This window comes from Haliotis cracherodii, unplaced genomic scaffold, assembly GCF_022045235.1.
Source record: "Haliotis cracherodii isolate W230 unplaced genomic scaffold, xgHalCrac1.p SCAF_2, whole genome shotgun sequence".
Classification (NCBI taxonomy): Eukaryota; Metazoa; Mollusca; class Gastropoda; order Lepetellida; family Haliotidae; genus Haliotis; species Haliotis cracherodii.
The window spans coordinates 74637857-74656460 of record NW_027266275.1 but is presented as its reverse complement, the minus strand read 5'-3'; the positions used below and the strand labels follow the sequence as shown (position 1 = coordinate 74656460).

Genomic DNA, 18604 nt, shown 5'->3' with positions numbered 1-18604 from the left:
TTCCCTTAAACAATGAGTAGCAAGGTTGAGTCTCTACTTCTACCCACATTGGTAGGGAGCCATGCGGTAATGGAAGGTAAGAAAGAGAAGTGGCAGCATAACAGCGTACGATTTTGAGAGAAGTTTGTTTGAACCTTGGACACAAAGACGGGTGGTGCACCTATTGGAAATACAGTCGACTGTTAATCCCTTTGGGCATAGCGTTTGTGTGGCTAAAGAAAACTGGATGTAGAAATGGTCGTGGCTACTGGAAACACAAAAGGCTGTGACTGTTGGACATAGATCGTTTTGTTGTGGTTTTGTTCCCCAGAAGGTAGTGGTTTCTTCAGGATACAGAACCTGGTTCATCAGTCGGAAGAAGAACACGCCTCATCAGGGAGTCTCTCAAAAACGTATTTGACAGACAGGTAGGTGTGATAACGTGTGATAAAAGCAGCAACAAAATACAAACTGAAACAGAGCGTTCGTACAAAATATATCATGTCTTATGTAGTTGTTGCAATGCGGTATACATTAGAAAAATCAATATATCTATTCCATTAAGTTCAGGTAACATGTTTCTTTCGGAAAATCCTTTCCATAATCCCAGCCCTTTCAAAATCTCTGCTAAAAGCAAAGTCTATTGCACGATTCCGGCTCTACAATGGGCATGATATATACGTTTAAGTGAAATGCAAATGAGTTGGAACGTATTTCTCAGTCATTTTCAGATTTGTATCAGGGTCTACCAGACCGCTGAGATGACTCAGAACTTTCACTGTTACTAAACCAATATACCTACAAAGTGGAAAGCATTAATTGAATAGTAACGTCTGTCGTGATATTCAATCTATTCACTATTCCCACCGTGAGAGGACCTTCAAATGTTTGATGTCTGTTGTATAAAAGCCGTATACAAAACCTCACAAAGGACAAGGCAAATGACTAATCGGCTCACTGCTCGCTTGTAATGGCAACATTTCCAACCTGCCTTTCACGACACGCTTCACACACAGATTATTGCCCGTTTTCCATCCGATGTATCTCCAAGTGATATCATGTTTGCTCTCTATGACAGCGTGGCGAGGATGGGTCGATGTATTGAACAAGTACAAGGCTCATCATCAGGTCCACAAACGAATATCCATGGTTCTCTCAAAGTTAAATCTCCCATATCACCTCTTATGTGGGCCTTAAAGGGAGACGTATTACTGTGTGAGTCACACATATATAGATAGGTTTTGGAAGAATGTGTTATATAATACAAGGATCACACACACACACACACACTCACATTCACACATATGTACACGCATAAAAACACATGAACTCATACACACACAACGAAAACACACATACACACACTCACATTCCCACACATGTACACGCGTAAACACACACATAAACACATATACACACAACAAACACACACACACACATACCCACACATACACACACTCACATTCCCACACATGCACGCAAAACAAACACACACACGCACATACACATACACACACAGAGTGATATCTGCGGGTATATTATATATACAAAGTCCAGATATTTGCACTTGTCAAAACTCCTTCACGCTCACTGCCATTCGCCTGAAGAAATTACTTGCAACGACGTTATGGCAATAAGAGAGTAACACACACAGACACACACACACTCACATACACAACACACAATAAACAAGCACACTCACATATACACACACGCACCCACACACACTCGCATACATACATACATATACACACACGCAGGGTGATGTCTTCGTTTGTATGTAATATACAAAGTCTTGTCAAAACTACTTCACGCTCACAAGGTCTTTCGCCTGAAGAAATCACTTAATATATATACATCCATTTAAAGGACGTTATGGCAATAAGAGGCACGCACGCATATATACGCTCCCTTTAGCGGACGTTGTAGCGATTTAATGCGAGTTGTACACGTGTAAAACTGCCTTTCTCGAAGAGAGCCTACACAGATAAAAGGTGCCCACTTGAAGGAGTGTTTTTAGTAACTGTAAATACCTGTACATTATATACATACGATCCCTTGAACGGACCTTATACATAAAACACGTTAGTGCCCTTGAACCGGATACAAGGAGGAGAGATTATGAATATCTGTCTTGCAGGAACTATATACGTATAGAGATATAAACAGTCATTGATATAACCAGACTTCGCTTGAGAATACATTGCTATCGTACCATATTCACACAGATATGACATTCTGTCATTCATGTGTATATTTACATGAAACGTACAGAGATATACATAGACACATTGACACACAGGTTCACTTTCGTGCAAATATAACTGGTAGGCCGTAACAGACTAGGCGCTGACGATTGCGAATGCTTTATAAATTATTTATGATCTAAACATTGTAGTTATGCCTATAACTTTCTGGTCATTGTTTCAATAATTGCTATGTACGCATGATTAGCTTCATCAAAGCGATGTTAAACAAAAAACATTCTCTTTTCAAGCAACATATTTTATGTTTCAAGTGTGGTGTGTGGTCTGTCGAACACGCTATAGGGGCGGTGGAGAGTACAGTTCTGGAGCATTGACCGATTCAATCATGCAGAACAAACTGTATGGGTGGTGGACTGTAAAGTGTTGCAGCATTGACCGGTTCAATCATACAGAACAAACTGTATGGGTGGTGGAGAGTAAAGTGTTGTAGCAATGACAGGTTCTATCATGCAGAACAAGCTGTATGGGAGGTGGAGAGTAAAGTGTTGTAGCAATGACAGGTTCTATCATGCAGAACAAGCTGTGTGGGAGGTGGAGAGTAAAGTGATGTAGCAATGACAGGTTCTATCATGCAGAACAAGTTGTATCGGCGGTGGGGAGTAAAGTGTTGTAGCAATGACCTGTTCTATCATGCAGAACAAGCTGTATGGGAGGTGGAGAGTAAATTGTTGTAGCAATGACAGGTTCTATCATGCAGAACAAGCTGTATGGGAGGTGGAGAGTAAAGTGTTGTAGCAATGACAGGTTCTATCATGCAGAACAAGCTATGTGGGTGGTGGAGAGTAAAGTGTTGTAGCAATGACAGGTTCTGTCATATAGAACAAGCTATGTGAATGGTGGAGAGTAAAGTGTTGTAGCAATGACAGGTTCCATCATATAGAACAAGCTATGTGGGAGGTGGAGAGTAAATTGTTGTAGCAATGACAGGTTCCATCATATAGAACAAGCTATGTGGGAGGTGGAGAGTAAAGTGTTGTAGCAATGACAGGTTCCATCATATAGAACAAGCTATGTGGGTGGTGGAGAGTAAAGTGTTGTAGCAATGACAGGTTCCATCATATAGAACAAGCTGTGTGTGTGGTGAAGAGTAAAGTGTTGTAGCAATGACTGGTTGAATCATATGGAACAAGCTATGTGGGAGGTGGAGAGTATAGTGTTGTGGCAATGACCGGTTCTGTCATGCAGAACAAGCTGTATGGGAGTTGGAAAGTACAGTTCTGCAGCATTGACCGGTTCAATCATATGAAACAAGCTGTGTGGGTGGTGGAGAGTACAGTTCTGGAGCATTGACCGGTTCAATCATATGGAACAAGCTGTATGGGAGGTGGAGAGTATAGTGTTGTGGCAATGACCAGTTCTGTCATGCAGAACAAGCTGTATGGGTGGTGGAGAGTACAGTTCTGGAGCATTGACCGGTTCAATCATATAGAACAAGCTGTATGGGCGGTGGAGAGAACTCAATATGGGTGGTGGAGAGTAAAGTGTTGCAATAATGGCCTTTTCTATCATGCAGAACAAGCTGTGTGGGTGGTGGAGAGTAAGGTATTGTAGCAATGACCGGTTCTATCATGCAGAACAAGCTGTCTGGGTAGTGGAGAGTAAGGTATTGTAGCAGTGACCGGTTCAATTATGCAGAACAAGCTGTATGGGAGTTGGAAAGTAATGTATTGTAGCAGTGACCGGTTCAATTATGCAGAACAAGCCGTATGGGTGGAGAATAGTAAAGTCTTGTAGCAATGACCGGTTCAATCATACAGAACAAGCCGTATGGGTGGAGAATAGTAAAGTCTTGTAGCAATGACCGGTTCAATCATGCAGAACAAGCCGTATGGGTGGAGGATAGTAAAGTCTTGTAGCAATGACCGGTTCAATTATGCAGAACAAGCTGTATGGGTGGAGAATAGTAAAGTCTTGTAGCAATGACCGGTTCAATCATGCAGAACAAGCTGTATGGGTGGAGAATAGTAAAGTCTTGTAGCAATGACCGGTTCAATTATGCAGAACAAGCTCTATGGGCGGAGGAAAGTAATGTATTGTAGCAGTGACCGGTTCAATTATGCAGAACAAGCTGTATGGGTGGAGAATAGTAAAGTCTTGTAGCAATGACAGGTTCAATCATGTAGAACAAGCTGTATGGAAGGTGGAGAGTAAAGTCTTGTAGCAATGACCGGTTCAATCATGCAGAACAAGCCGTATGGGTGGAGAATAGTAAAGTCTTGTAGCAATGACCGGTTCAATCATGCAGAACAAGCTGTATGGGTGGAGGATAGTAAAGTCTTGTAGCAATGACCGGTTCAATCATGCAGAACAAGCTGTATGGGTGGAGGATAGTAAAGTCTTGTAGCAATGACCGGTTCAATCATGCAGAACAAGCTGTATGGGTGGAGAATAGTAAAGTCTGGTAGCAATGACCGGTTCAATCGTACAGAACAAGCCGTATGGGTGGAGAATAGTAAAGTCTTGTAGCAATGACCGGTTCAATCATGCAGAACAAGCCGTATGGTCAGAGGATAGTAAAGTCTTGTAGCAATGACCGGTTCAATTATGCAGAACAAGCTGTATGGGTGGAGAATAGTAAAGTCTTGTAGCAATGACCGGTTCAATCATGCAGAACAAGCTGTACGGGTGGTTGGAAGTAAAGTGTTGTAGCAATGACAGGTTCAATCATGCAGAACAAGCCGTATGGGTGGAGAATAGTAAAGTCTTGTAGCAATGACCGGTTCAATCATGCAGAACAAGCTGTATGGGTGGAGAATAGTAAAGTCTTGTAGCAATAACCGGTTCAATTATGCAGAACAAGCTGTATGGGTGGAGAATAGTAAAGTCTTGTAGCAATGACCGGTTCAATTATGCAGAACAAGCTCTATGGGCGGAGGAAAGTAATGTATTGTAGCAGTGACCGGTTCAATTATGCAGAACAAGCTGTATGGGTGGAGAATAGTAAAGTCTTGTAGCAATGACCGGTTCAATCATGCAGAACAAGCCGTATGGGTGGAGAATAGTAAAGTCTTGTAGCAATGACCGGTTCAATCATGCAGAACAAGCCGTATGGGTGGAGAATAGTAAAGTCTTGTAGCAATGACAGGTTCAATCATGCAGAACAAGCCGTATGGGTGGAGGATAGTAAAGTCTTGTAGCAATGACCGGTTCAATCATGCAGAACAAGCTGTATGGGTGGAGAATAGTAAAGTCTTGTAGCAATGACCGGTTCAATCATGCAGAACAAGCCGTATGGGTGGAGAATAGTAAAGTGTTGTAGCAATGACAGGTTCAATCATGCAGAACAAGCTGTATGGGTGGAGAATAGTAAAGTCTTGTAGCAATGACCGGTTCAATCATGCAGAACAAGCCGTATGGGTGGAGAATAGTAAAGTCTTGTAGCAATGACCGGTTCAATCATGTAGAACAAGCTGTATGGAAGGTGGAGAGTAAAGTCTTGTAGCAATGACCGGTTCAATCATGCAGAACAAGCCGTATGGGTGGAGGATAGTAAAGTCTTGTAGCAATGACCGGTTCAATCATGCAGAACAAGCTGTATGGGTGGAGAATAGTAAAGTCTTGTAGTACCTCTCCACTGGCGATGAAGTAGAAAAGTGTAACCCAGCTTAACCATGCAGCTCGATCTGAGAGTGTTTGGGTCGTTGCGAGAAAACTGTTGTTGTAATAACCCGCAATATTAATGGCTTCCAAGTATACGATGCAGGGATCAGAGGATTAGGTTCTCTGCTATATCATCCAACTTAATTATGTTAATGGAAAAGCATATTTCTTCACCTTCCGTATGACACGCATCATCGGTTCGAGGAAACATTATTGATTAAAAAGCTTTATATTGTAGGTAAGATTACTGGAGTTACATACTAAATCTTACATTAATTACCTAAAATAAATTACTGGGTTATAATTATGGCCGTCTTTAAGAACCATATAAGATTGATGTGTGATTACCTTGTTGGTATCAGATTTACTTCACTAACGTATGTTTCTTCCTTTCTCTGAAACGTCGAAGACATACGTTTCTTTGGATGTTATCCCACATTAACACTTAACGTCGTGATATGTAAGATGTTTTTTTTCTTACAGTGCAGCTCCCACAAATAAAAAATGCATCCATTTGAGGTACCTACCTACCTACCAACACACCCACCCTGACACCCACCCACCCACCCACCCACCCACCTCCCTACCTATCCACCCACCCACCCACCTATCTAAAATATATAGAAATATATTGAATATACAAATATAGTTTGGAAAGTATATGATTTGGCTCAAACAAAATGGTATATTTTAGAATTATTGAAGGATAAAACGTTATGTTTATTAGCAACATGAATAAACCTTTTCACGAAACTATCAGCTGAAAGAATCCGTCTCATGATTATATATCAGAACCATGTGCAATAAAAATCGGGGGCCTGTTAATGGAATTATTTTGTAAAAGGAGACCACTGTTCTGTACGTAAATTGATACTTTAACAGTCAGCGTGAATTGACGTGTAACTACTCAAATACCATGTCTGGAAAATTTAGTGCCTATGGGAATTTTCTATTGAGCTTTTGATAATGTTTATGCATAACGTACAAACAATGGATTTTCACCATAGTCTACCTAAGCTTTATTCCCAAAGTAGCAAAACAGATTCATATTGACGTTCCTGCTAGCCTCCAGTTAAACTTATTTTATGCATGCGCGTAGGTATAGAAGTCGCCTAATACAAAACATTGAACAGTTGTAATAATATAATCCAGACACATTCTAACTTGACGTTAAACCCCCGAAGACCGGACTAGGCACTGAACATCCTTCCTATATAGGCCAGTAGAGACACATTCTAACTTGAGAATAAACCGCCATGAGCCAGAGCTGTAAACATTATCCATCCATAGACAAGTAGATATACATTAGAACTTAAGGTTAAACTGCCATGTGCCAGAACCAAAGAACCCATCTCTTAACATTCTTCATGCAATGGTTCAGGACTATTCATCAGAAATGAAAGCAAAAGCTTTCTGAAGTTTACTGAAGAAATATGTGAAATGTTCACCTTCCTCATTAACAACATCTATGTAAAATGGGGATAGGGCATTAGAAAAGAAGTAGGCATCCCCATAGGCACCAGTTGCGCTCCTTCTTTGGCTGATCTGTTCTTATGTGTATGAATCGGAATATCTGCTCGGATTGGCAAAATCAAAACACGGGAATAAGGTCAAGAAGGTTAAATTAAGCTTCAGGTAAATCGATGATCTGATATCGTTCAATATGGGCCAAATAACCAATTCCCTTCCAATGATTTACCAATCTGAACTACAAATACACGTGACCAGAGAAACAGACTCATTTCATGAAAAAAGAATTATGTATAAAGATCCATAGTGAGGAGAATTAGTGATTCTCCACAAGATTGTATGACAAGAGGGATGCCTACAGCTTTTAAATAGTCAACTTTCCCTTTATGTCGAGCAATACACCAGCAGCTGTCTACATTTTAATCTGTTGAGGTACATGCTCTGTCTACGAAGATATCAAAGAGCGTCATACGGCTTTTGCTCAAAAAGTTGTTTGATCAAGGTTGCGATGATGGTCAAGGCCTCAGTAAAGCTATACATTTGTCCAGATTTGACACATCCGTGACCAAAATTATGTCCGATGCAATTCCTTCATTTGACTTGCATCATATTATTCCGTGTATTTTTCACGTGAATAATTGAGTTGCCCTTGCAGGTGTTTGTGACGTGTGTCAGACAAAAAAGACTCACATCGTTGCCAACACCTTACATCATCACTTTGTTATAATGATTCATAAACACATGCTTATGATATACAATGAACGCTCCTTTTAGTAGAGATTTCTTATGATTATGGACATATTTTCATAGCTTGTATTTACATGTAGGTCAGTACCTTCGGTCTTAAGGTTGAATTAGAATCATTTGCTAAACGTTTTCCTTTATAGCAATCATGTTCATGTGATCTTGAGTTAAGATCCTATTTATATGGGCTGCATGCATGCACATTATATACATACATGTCATGGGTCCAAACAGTGTACTTTGTGAGCAATTGAGCCCGCGCTCCCTACTTGATAAGTCGTAGATGTAGACTCATGTCTACATGCTAACATCGAAAGGAATACAAAGGACACATGTGTGATCTTCCTCTGGGTGTATAAAGCATCTCATCATTGCAGTAGCTCTATTTCCCAGTAGAAACGTTGGAGACGAAGGCGTTGTGCTCGCGGTGTTGTTGTTGAGGCCGCAGGTAACGTCACGCCACAGAGCGAGTGGTGCTTTGCATGATCGCCATTATTCCAACATTCATGTTTTAGAAACTCGGTATTCCAATAATCATTTCAATGCCGGGTCAATGTCACTGTAGAGGGTAATGAAACGTAAGTGATCAATATACAACATCATAAAAAATCATTTCTGATTAAACTGAACATTGCATACACAGCTGACAATATCGGGGTGCAGTGCACTATGTTATAGTAGGGCTGAGGGGGTAGCTTGGTGGTTGGCGCGCTGGCTTGACATTACAATGAGCTGGGTGAAGCTCATTCGCGGTGTTCCATGCCGTTAAATTGCTATATTGATAAACACGGGTTTAAATCAAAATCTCCCAAGTGAAAAGAAACTCTTTTAAATCTAAATATGAAACCTCAACGCAGGAGAATACTGTCTCGATTATCTAATTCTATTTGGCGTAAATATTTAAATAAAAGTGAAAATTATATGAACGGATCACTTAAAATCTGTGATGATGCATAAGCACATTCTTGTTGATCCACAAGTTTTGATGTTAGACGACCCTCACAAAAATGTTTTGGCTAAAGAAAGTATACACCCATATTTGATGATGGCTAAAAATGAAACAAACAAGAAATGGTTATTCCATAGTGATGTATTTGATACGGGTATCGTACTTGTGTTTTGGACCTTATGTTTACAGTGTTTAGACAACTGTTTTCAGCCTTTTACATTTTGAGTTTTTTGGTCAAATCCAATTTTTTAAATGCATACTTTCATTTGCCTGGCAGTTTATATGGAAGTTATAAATCTTCAAGAGATAAATGTAACAGCTGTTAGAATCCGTCGAGAAGTTGTGGTTTGACCCCGGATAGATGTGGAGATACACTCCTCTAATACTTTAAGCCTCAGGTTAAACACACTTTGCGATTAGATTCATGGAGATGAATGCAGAAATTGAGCCCATATGCTGATGGAGGTTGGAAGTGTGGGACTAAATAAACAGAGCAGGGAAGTGATGACGTATAAAAGCTTATCAATGAATTGGTCTTTGTCTTTGATGGTAGAAATCCATCTGAACCAAGACGTGAATGGTATGATGTGATCAACTGGTAACTCACCAAGCCCTATTCTTCCCATGAGCATGCATTTCAACGAATGAAGTGACTGATCTATTCTGCCAAGGAATCTTAAAGGGTGATGTGTCGTGCATGTGACCTATTTGGTCGGTTAAGTCTCCACGGGTGAGATGGCGTATCCGGGCCATCTTTCCTCTCTTGACTTGCCACGTGTGAGATGATATATGTAGTAATGGGTATGGGTAAGCCTGTGGATATACATGTTGAGTTTCTATTTTTGTCTTGATAGCAGAATATGGTAAGAGAAGAGATCTAGGGGAATGACATGATAAAAACCACGGATCGTGCTTCTGCAAATATTAGTCAATTAACACGTAACAGTACTATTTTCATCCTTCTTATCCATGAAGCTGACATGAATTTGGGGCATCGTTATTTGATGTTAACTCAGGTGGAAGGCATAGATGGTAAAATAAAAACTAAAGAAAATAAATGTTTTGGTAGAGTGACATAACGTTTATAGTTGTAAATAATTAAAGATTTATTGGGTAGTTTTTGTCAAAATCACAATATTGTTTGGAATACCCAGCGCTACACATACCGGTGGTTTCGGACGGAGATGGAACTGTGTTCAATCTAAACACAATATTTACTCAGTTCTCAGTTCTACCCATTGTGCTGTTTGATACGTTAATGTTTTATGACCCACTGGGAATCATCGGAATTTAGTTAATTCTTGGTAAATTAGATTCCTCGAATAGGAGTGGATCTGGCAACGGTAAATTTGAATAATAAACGAAGCCCTCTGTAATTTGCCCCAGCGTTAGCCATTTCTGTCAATTTGCCAACAGAAATTTCACCGCTTTTATTATTAGATACATACAGAAGCCATAGTGCCGCATTCCATTTTCATTGCTTGAACTTAATCTGTCCTTGCTTAGCAGAGCCCGCCAGCGTTTGCGCTTCCATCCGATCCTCGTTGTATTTCACTCTATCTTTTATGTAAACACGCAAGTTAACTTTCCTCTTAGTAACATTTGTTGGAAGCATGTGAGATGGTCTGAATTGATTATATATAAATTTTGTGACGTTAAGTGCACCTCGAGATTATAGGCTTAGAGATATTGTTAATGCCATTTTATACAGGTTAACTTTAAAGTACAAGCTCTACTTCTTTACGTGTAGGTGTAACCAAAAACTATGTTGTTACTGCGATACGCATCTATACTGTATCATATGGGTGATGTGATGTTGATTATAAGGGGAACATTAATATGCACGTGGTCTGATGAGGATGTAACTGGTACGTGGATGATATGCCATTTAAGTTTCAATATCATTATCATAATTACTCACTCACTGAACTTGCTTGGGACATATGGTTGTAAGGATCTATTAGAAGAATCCCGTAAGTTGATCCCGTTATATTACCCATGTCTTCATGGGTCGTGTAACACCAATACCATTCCAACCTTTCGCCGCTTCTCGGGACTATTCTACCGAGCCAGAAAACAGTGCACCTGACAAGTTTAACTTTACAACACGTTTAACACGTAATGTTTCACGACCTTGACCTTCACTGACAATCTGCAGTGATCAGCCGGACGTCATGAGTGTATATATATATATAGTTAAGAGTTGTTTTTGCACTTGTCAGTTCCACTTGGTTTGGTCTGTTCTTTTCTTGTAACAGGGATAACATTATGTTAACATATTTTTAAAAGGCGGTACTGGTACACGGTGCTACGCGGTACTGGCACGCAGTCCTGGCACACAGTACTGGCACGCGGTACTGGCACGAACTGACACGGAGTACTAACACGCAGTACTGGCACTCGGTACTGGCACACGGTAAGCAAACTGCAGATGCACCTGCACTAAATTCGTAGAATGTCACATCTGGGGAACATTTACAGAGAATAGCTGCAACAACAGACCCACAACACTACATTTATTGTCTGTTGTTTAAATGTAGTCATTTACAGAGCCCTATGTAAATGTCGGATCTGGTTTCTACGAGAAACATATGACGGGACGTTAGTTCACAGCAGCGTGATGGTGAAAAATGAGGCACACGGGCTGAGATGACGAGGAAGACAAATATTTGAGATGGTAATGTGAAAGCGTGTTACGCACACGTGTTCAGATGATGAAGTCATTCGGCACTGCTTTCAAATTGATGGGACACTGCTAGCAATGTGTTAGCTTTTGGCCTCTGATAGCTCGGGGTGTAATGTTGTTACAAAGAGCTGAATTCTTACCTGGGAGCGGACTGTGTACTGGGGTTAAAGTAAAGCCCTGAATAGTACCTGCGTGCAAAGTGTTGAAGAAATGCCCTGAAAGAAACTAGTAACTGCGTGCAAGGTGTTGAACAAATGTCCTGAAAAGTAACTGTATTGAGGATGTTGAATGCCCTGAGAAGTACCTGTGTGCAAGGTGTTGAAGTACTGCCCTGAAAGGTAACTAGTAACTGTGTGCAAGGTATTTAAGTAATGCCCTGAAATGTAACTAATAATTGCGTGCAAGGCGTTGAAGTAATGCCCTGAAAGGTAGCTAGTTACTGTATCCAAGTCGTTTAAGTAATGCCCTGAAAGGTAGCTAGTTACAGTGTACAAAGCGTTGAAGTAATGCCCTGAAAGGTCACTAGTAACTGCGTGCAAGGTGTTGAAGTAATGCCCTGAAAGGTAACTAGTAACTGTGTGCAAGTTGTTGAAGTAATTCCCTGAAAAGTAACTAGTAACTTCATGCAAGGTATTGAAGTAATGCCCTGAAAGGTAACTAGTAACTGTGTGTAAGGTGTTGAAGTAATGCCCTGAAAGGTAGCTTGTTACTGTGAGCAATGTGTTTAAGTACTGCCCTGAAAAGTAGCTAGTTACTGTGTACAAGTAATGAAGTAATGCCCTGAAAGGTAACTAGTAACTGCGTGCAAGGTGTTGAACTAATGTCCTGAAAAGTAACTGTATTGAGGGTGTTGAATGCCCCGAGAAGTACCTGTTTGCAAGGTGTTTGAGTAATGCCCTGAAAGGTAACTAGTAACTGCGTGCAAGGTGTTGAAGTAATGCGCCGAACAGTCACTAGTAACTGTATGCGAGGTGTTTCAGTACTGCCTGAAAGGTAACTAGTAACTGTGTGCAAGGTGTTTAAGTAATGCCCTAAAAGGTAACTAGTAACCGCGTGCAAGGCGTTGAAGTAATGTCCTGAAAGGTAGCTAGTTACTGTGTACAAAGTGTTTAAGTAACGCCCTGAAAGGTAACTAGTAACTGTGTGCAAGGTGTTTAAGTAATGCCCTAAAAGGTAACTAGTAACCGCGTGCAATGTGTTGAAGTAATGCCCTGAAAGGTAGCTAGTTACTGTGTGCAAGGTGTTTAAGTAACGCCCTGAAAGGTAACTAGTAACTGTGTGCAAGGTGTTGAAGTAATGCCCTGAAAGGTAGCTAGTAACTGTATGCAAGGCGTTGAAGTAATGCCCTGAAAGGTAGCTAGTAACTGTATGCAAGGCGTTGAAGTAATGCCCTGAAAGGTAGCTAGTAACTGTGTGCAAGGTGTTTAAGTAATGCCCTGAAAGGTAGCTAGTAACTGTATGCAAGGCGTTGAAGTAATGCCCTGAAAGGTAACTAGTAACTTCATGCAAGGTGTTGAAGTAATGCCCTGAAAGGTAGCTAGTAACTGTATGCAAGGCGTTAAAGTAACGCCCTGACAGGTAACTAGTAAATGTGTGCAAGGTGTTTAAGTAATGCCCTGAAAGGTAGCTAGTAACTGCGTGCTAGGTGTTTAAGTAACGCCCTGAAAGGTAACTAGTAACTGTGTGCAATGTGTTGAAGTAATGCCCTGAAAGGTAGCTAGTTACTCTGTGCAAGTCGTTTAAGTAACGCCCTAAAAGGTAACTAGTAACTGTGTGCAAGGTGTTTAAGTAACGCCCTGAAAGGTAACTAGTAACTGCGTGCAATGTGTTGAAGCACTGCCCTAAAAGGTAGCTAGTTACTGTGTGCAAGTGGTTTAAGTAATGACATGAAAGGTAGCTAGCTACTGTGTGCATGGCGTTGAAGTAATGCCCTGAAAAGTAGCTAGTTACTGTGTGCAAGGTGTTTAAGTAATACCCTGAAAGGTAGCTAAATACAGTGTACAAGGCGTTGAAGTAATGCCCTGAAAGGTAACTAGTAACCGCGTGCAAGGTGTTGAAGTAATGCCCTGAAAGGTAACTAGTAACTGTTTGTAAGGTGTTGAAGTAATGCCCTGAAAGGTAGCTTGTTACTGTGTGCAATGTGTTTAAGTACTGCCCTAAAATGTAGCTAGTTAATGTGTACAAGGTGTTGAAGTAATGCCCTGAAAGGTAACTAGCAACTGCATGCAAGGTGTTGAGGTAATGCCCTAGAAGGTAGCTAGTTAGTGTGTGCAAGGCGTTGAAGTACTGCCTTGCAAAGTAACTAGTTACTGTGTACAAGGTGTTAAAGTAATGCCCTGAAAGGTAACTAATAACTGCGTGCAAGGTGTTGAAGTAATGCCCTGAAAGATAACTAGTAACTGCGTGCTGGTGTTGAAGTAATGCCCTGAAAAGTAGCTAGTTAATGTGTACAAGGTGTTGAAGCAATGCCCTGAAAGGTAACTAGTAACTGCGTGCTAGGTGTTGAAGTAATGTCCTTAAAAGTAACTTGTAACTGTGTGCAAGGTATTTAAGTAATGCTCTGAAAAGTAACTAGTAACTGCGTGCTGGTGTTGAAGTAATGCCCTGAAAAGTAGCTAGTTAATGTGTACAAGGTGTTGAAGTAATGCCCTGAAAGGTAACTAGTAACTGCGTGCTAGGTGTTGAAGTAATGTCCTTAAAAGTAACTTGTAACTGTGTGCAAGGTATTTAAGTAATGCTCTGAAAAGTAACTAGTAACTGCGTGCTAGGTGTTAAAGTAATGCCCTGAAAAGTAACTAGTAACTGTGTGGAAGGTGTTTAAGTAATATCCTGAAAGTTAACTAGTAACTGTGTGCAAGTTGTTTAAGTACTGCCCTGAAAAATAACTAGTAACTGTGTGGAAGGTGTTGAAGTTATGCCCTGAAAGGTAACTGTGTGCAAGGGGTCAAGGTTCTGCCATGAAAGGAACACTGTAAAACAGGCGTTAGTGATGTACTGATAGGACTAAGAACAAGGAGGAAGCAGTTTGTCCTGAAAACGGTTTCAGTTTATGACATTCAAGTGTAGAAGAGGCCCTGCTGAGGTGATGCCATGAAACAGATCTATTTGCAGGGGGTTAAGATCGGTTAAAGTAAGGCATTACGTGGCAATGCGTACAGAAGGAGTATCTTATACCTTGATGCAGATACAGTGTTGGAAGTTATGTAGATTAAGACTTGATACAGCACTATGTGCAGCAGATGAAGATAACGACGTGTTTCAGAATTGTGTTGGTATTCCTAACATGTTTAGGGAAGGTCTTGTTCATAGGATTCTGGATATCACCTAATGATGAAAAGAGAGTACTGTAATGTTACTTCAAAAAGTCTTGTCTACTTAAGAATCCTGTATTATAATAGTACAGTATTCGGGTACAGAATACAATGGAGTATGCTATCGTAGTATATATGGGTTATAGAGACAACATTAACTTTTGTACAGTCCTACGAATATACGTGTGCAGACTGCATCAAAACTGTTTGATATTGCGAAGGCCGCATATTCTGTGTTATATAAGCGGTATGACCTATTATATCGGGTCTGCTAGTGTAATGTCTATTTTATTATTTTCTGTTTTGCTATTTTTTATGTTTGTGTGTTTACTACAGAATATATCTGATATAAAATATACATAATATTTTCGATTTTATTGTGGTTTTGCCAATGCTGAAGTGCGCCGGTGTTGTCTACTATTCATATTCAGGACCTTGTTCCACCATGCCATCTTGTTCCACCACGCTACGACGGTCGCAATCCCATGGTAAAGAGTTGCGGTCACCTTAGCGCTAAGATCGCTTTGTGTAACGGGCCCTGGAACGGTGTAGCCTGCAGTAGCAGTGTCTGGTATGGTCATGTCTAGAGTGCTTTAATGGTCTGTGACAGCGTACCGGCATAGGGTGCTGTGATATCTCACACAGTGAGACATGTAATGAGAGAGATACACAGTGATTCAAGGCCCGCCATACAAAGTGATACAGTGGCTGTAATAATAACAATGATAATTTCTCCCCAGCGCAAGATTGCACACATGCGTGTTGAAAGCGCATGACATATTATTACCCCAGTCAACGGAGCAGTGTGCATTCAAATTGCATTCGCAGCTCCCGAGGGAGTACAGCGCCGAGCTGCTGAAGGCGCTGGGACATGTCTGGTGTGCATTGTCAGTGAGGCAGTGGTAGCTATATTACAATGACACAGCGCTTAGGGTAGAATGATACAGGGTCGAGGATTCAATGATACAGTTGTGGGATGCATGTTGCAGCAGAGGATGCAATAATACAATGTCGGGAATATACTGTACAGTAGATGGAACAGCATGACATCAGGGGTGCATTGATGCTAGGTTTACTGTTGTGTAGTGGTTACGGTTCAGTGATAGTGTTCAGGTGGAGTGGGTGATGTCGATGGAGATATAATCATATGGTCTTGACGATGTATTGATAGTGTTTGGATACATTGATACAATTTTGGGGATATAATTATACATTGTTGGGGGAATAATGATGAAAAATTTGAGAATATGTTGTTGGAGACACATAGATAGATTCTTGGGGTACAATGATGCAGTTTTGGGGACACATGTAAGAGTTTTAAGATTCGGAGATATCGTTTTAGGAATTCAATGATATAGTTTGGAGATGCAATGATAATGTGTTGGTGATACAATGATTGAGTTTTGGAGATACAGTGATAAAGTGTTGGGGATACAACGATATAGTGTTGAGGGATACAGTGATACAGTGTTGGGGATAGAATGATACAGTGTTGGGGATAGAATGATACAGTGTTTGGGATACAATGATACATTGTCGGGGATACAATGATCAAGTGTTGGTATCAGCAGATATTGTGAACGTAAAACACATGCATTTTGGAATTCGGTATCATTATTGAACTGTGGCGCTACTACATCTACATTTGGTATCAGTAATACATTGTGGCGTCCGAACGTTTACATTTGGTATCAGTAATACAATTGTGGCGTCCCAATGTTTACATTTGGTATCAGTAATGCATTGTGGCTGCCCAACATTTACATTTGGTATCAGTAAAACATTGTGTGGTCCCAACATCTACAATTGGTATCAGTAATATATTGTGACATTACAATGTTTACGTTCGATATGACTGTAACATTATGGCGTTACCTTGCATACATTAAGTTTCTGAATTTCATTATGGCGTTACAACGTCTACATTCGGTATCAATATGGTAATCTGGCGCTACAACGTCTGCGTTATGTAGCGGAATTTCATTGTGACATTTCAACGTCTACATTCGGTATCAATATTGTAATCTGGCGCTACAACGTCTACGTTTGGTAGGGGCATTTCATTGTGGCATTTCAACGTCTACATTCGGTATCAATATTGTAATCTGGCGCTACAACGTCTACGTTATGTAGCGGAATTTCATTGTGACATTTCAACGTCTACATTCGGTATCAATATTGTAATCTGGCGCTACAACGTCTACGTTTGGTAGGGGCATTTCATTGTGGCATTTCAACGTCTACATTCGGTATCAATATTGTAATTTGGCGCTACAACGTCTACGTTTGGTAGCGGCATTGCATTGCGGCATTACAATATCTAAACTAGGTACCAACAGAGTGTCGTCACTACGTCAACATTCTGTATCAACATTACAATCAACAGGCGTTCTGTAGTAGTGTGGATGATTTTATGCAGCAACTACGATGTATAACATCATGTGAACTCCAATTATTACACGGGGGTTTCAGTGTTATTACACGGAAGTCAGTGCATTGAACTCGTAATTTTATGTTCAAAACGTCAACTTTGCAATATCAAACCCGAGATCGTTGAGTAGCTTTCAGATATTTGAAGTTCATAGAAACAAGATGATATGGATTCTTACTTCTGTATTGCTGTACAAAACGTCTCAAGGTGAATGATCAAGGAAAGAACTACCACTGAAACGTGTAGAACCATACAAATACAACCCATATCAAATTATTTCTCCAATATAGGCTGACTTTTCTCCAACATCACCTCCATGGGATTTTACTGTTGTTCAATTTCAGCTGTGAAATTTAACCGCATTTAGAAGACACCACCGGTTGTGTATAAGTCCAGTGTATGCTTAATTGACAAATACGCCCATGTGATCTACTTACGTCCACTCGGTCCGTCGTGTAATGAAATAGTAATGTTTCAAGTTAAGCGTTATTGCGCAGTACATGCACACTGTCCCCACTGCCATAGGCCAGAAGACTGTAATGAAGAACGCGATTTAATTAGGCATCTCAGCCTATACAAACTGTGTATTCAGCCGTACACATGTGTAGCTAATCTGTGTGTGGAACAACGACACCCACTGCAGAAATTTCATTATGAACAAGATTGTGATATAATAGCCTTCCACTATTTCTAAGTATTTTCAAATTTTTGTCCGACGTCTTGGCTACACCTCCATCTTACGCCACTGATTTTTAGTAACGTGCTGTCGGAACGTCCCACACTACATATATGTATAAAAAATAAAAGCCACAAAACTATTTCCATATTCATACATATAAACGACAAGAAACATTTCCATAATCGTATGAAATCTCTACTAAAGGCAGATCCTCTGTACGACTTTAACACGTGCTCATAATATAGTCGGAATTGTAAAATCGACTCTGCTATATGCAGAGATTTAATTGCATATGGAAAGGGTTTCGTTGCTTTATTTATGGATCATGATCCCATAGTGATGATACCAGTTGTTCTTGAAAAGGTGAGCATATCCTGGCATGCCGGTGGCATCCGTCACAAACACATGCAAGTGCAAGTCAATCGTTCACCAGACAAAACATGGAACATATGGTCCAAATCAAATAGGGAATTGCATAGGACATCAGT

The 18604-nt window shown here is 40.4% G+C and overlaps 1 protein-coding gene across 1 annotated transcript in view; it reads left to right on the top strand.

Moving 5' to 3' along the window:
* Nucleotides 1-18604, top strand: part of LOC139468510 (neuronal acetylcholine receptor subunit alpha-2-like) — a 100223-nt gene continuing 81619 nt past the window's right edge. Inside the window, exon 1 of the mRNA XM_071250505.1 lies at nt 1-407. The gene's annotated coding sequence lies outside the window, so the exon portion shown is untranslated. The remainder of the gene's footprint in view (nt 408-18604) is intronic.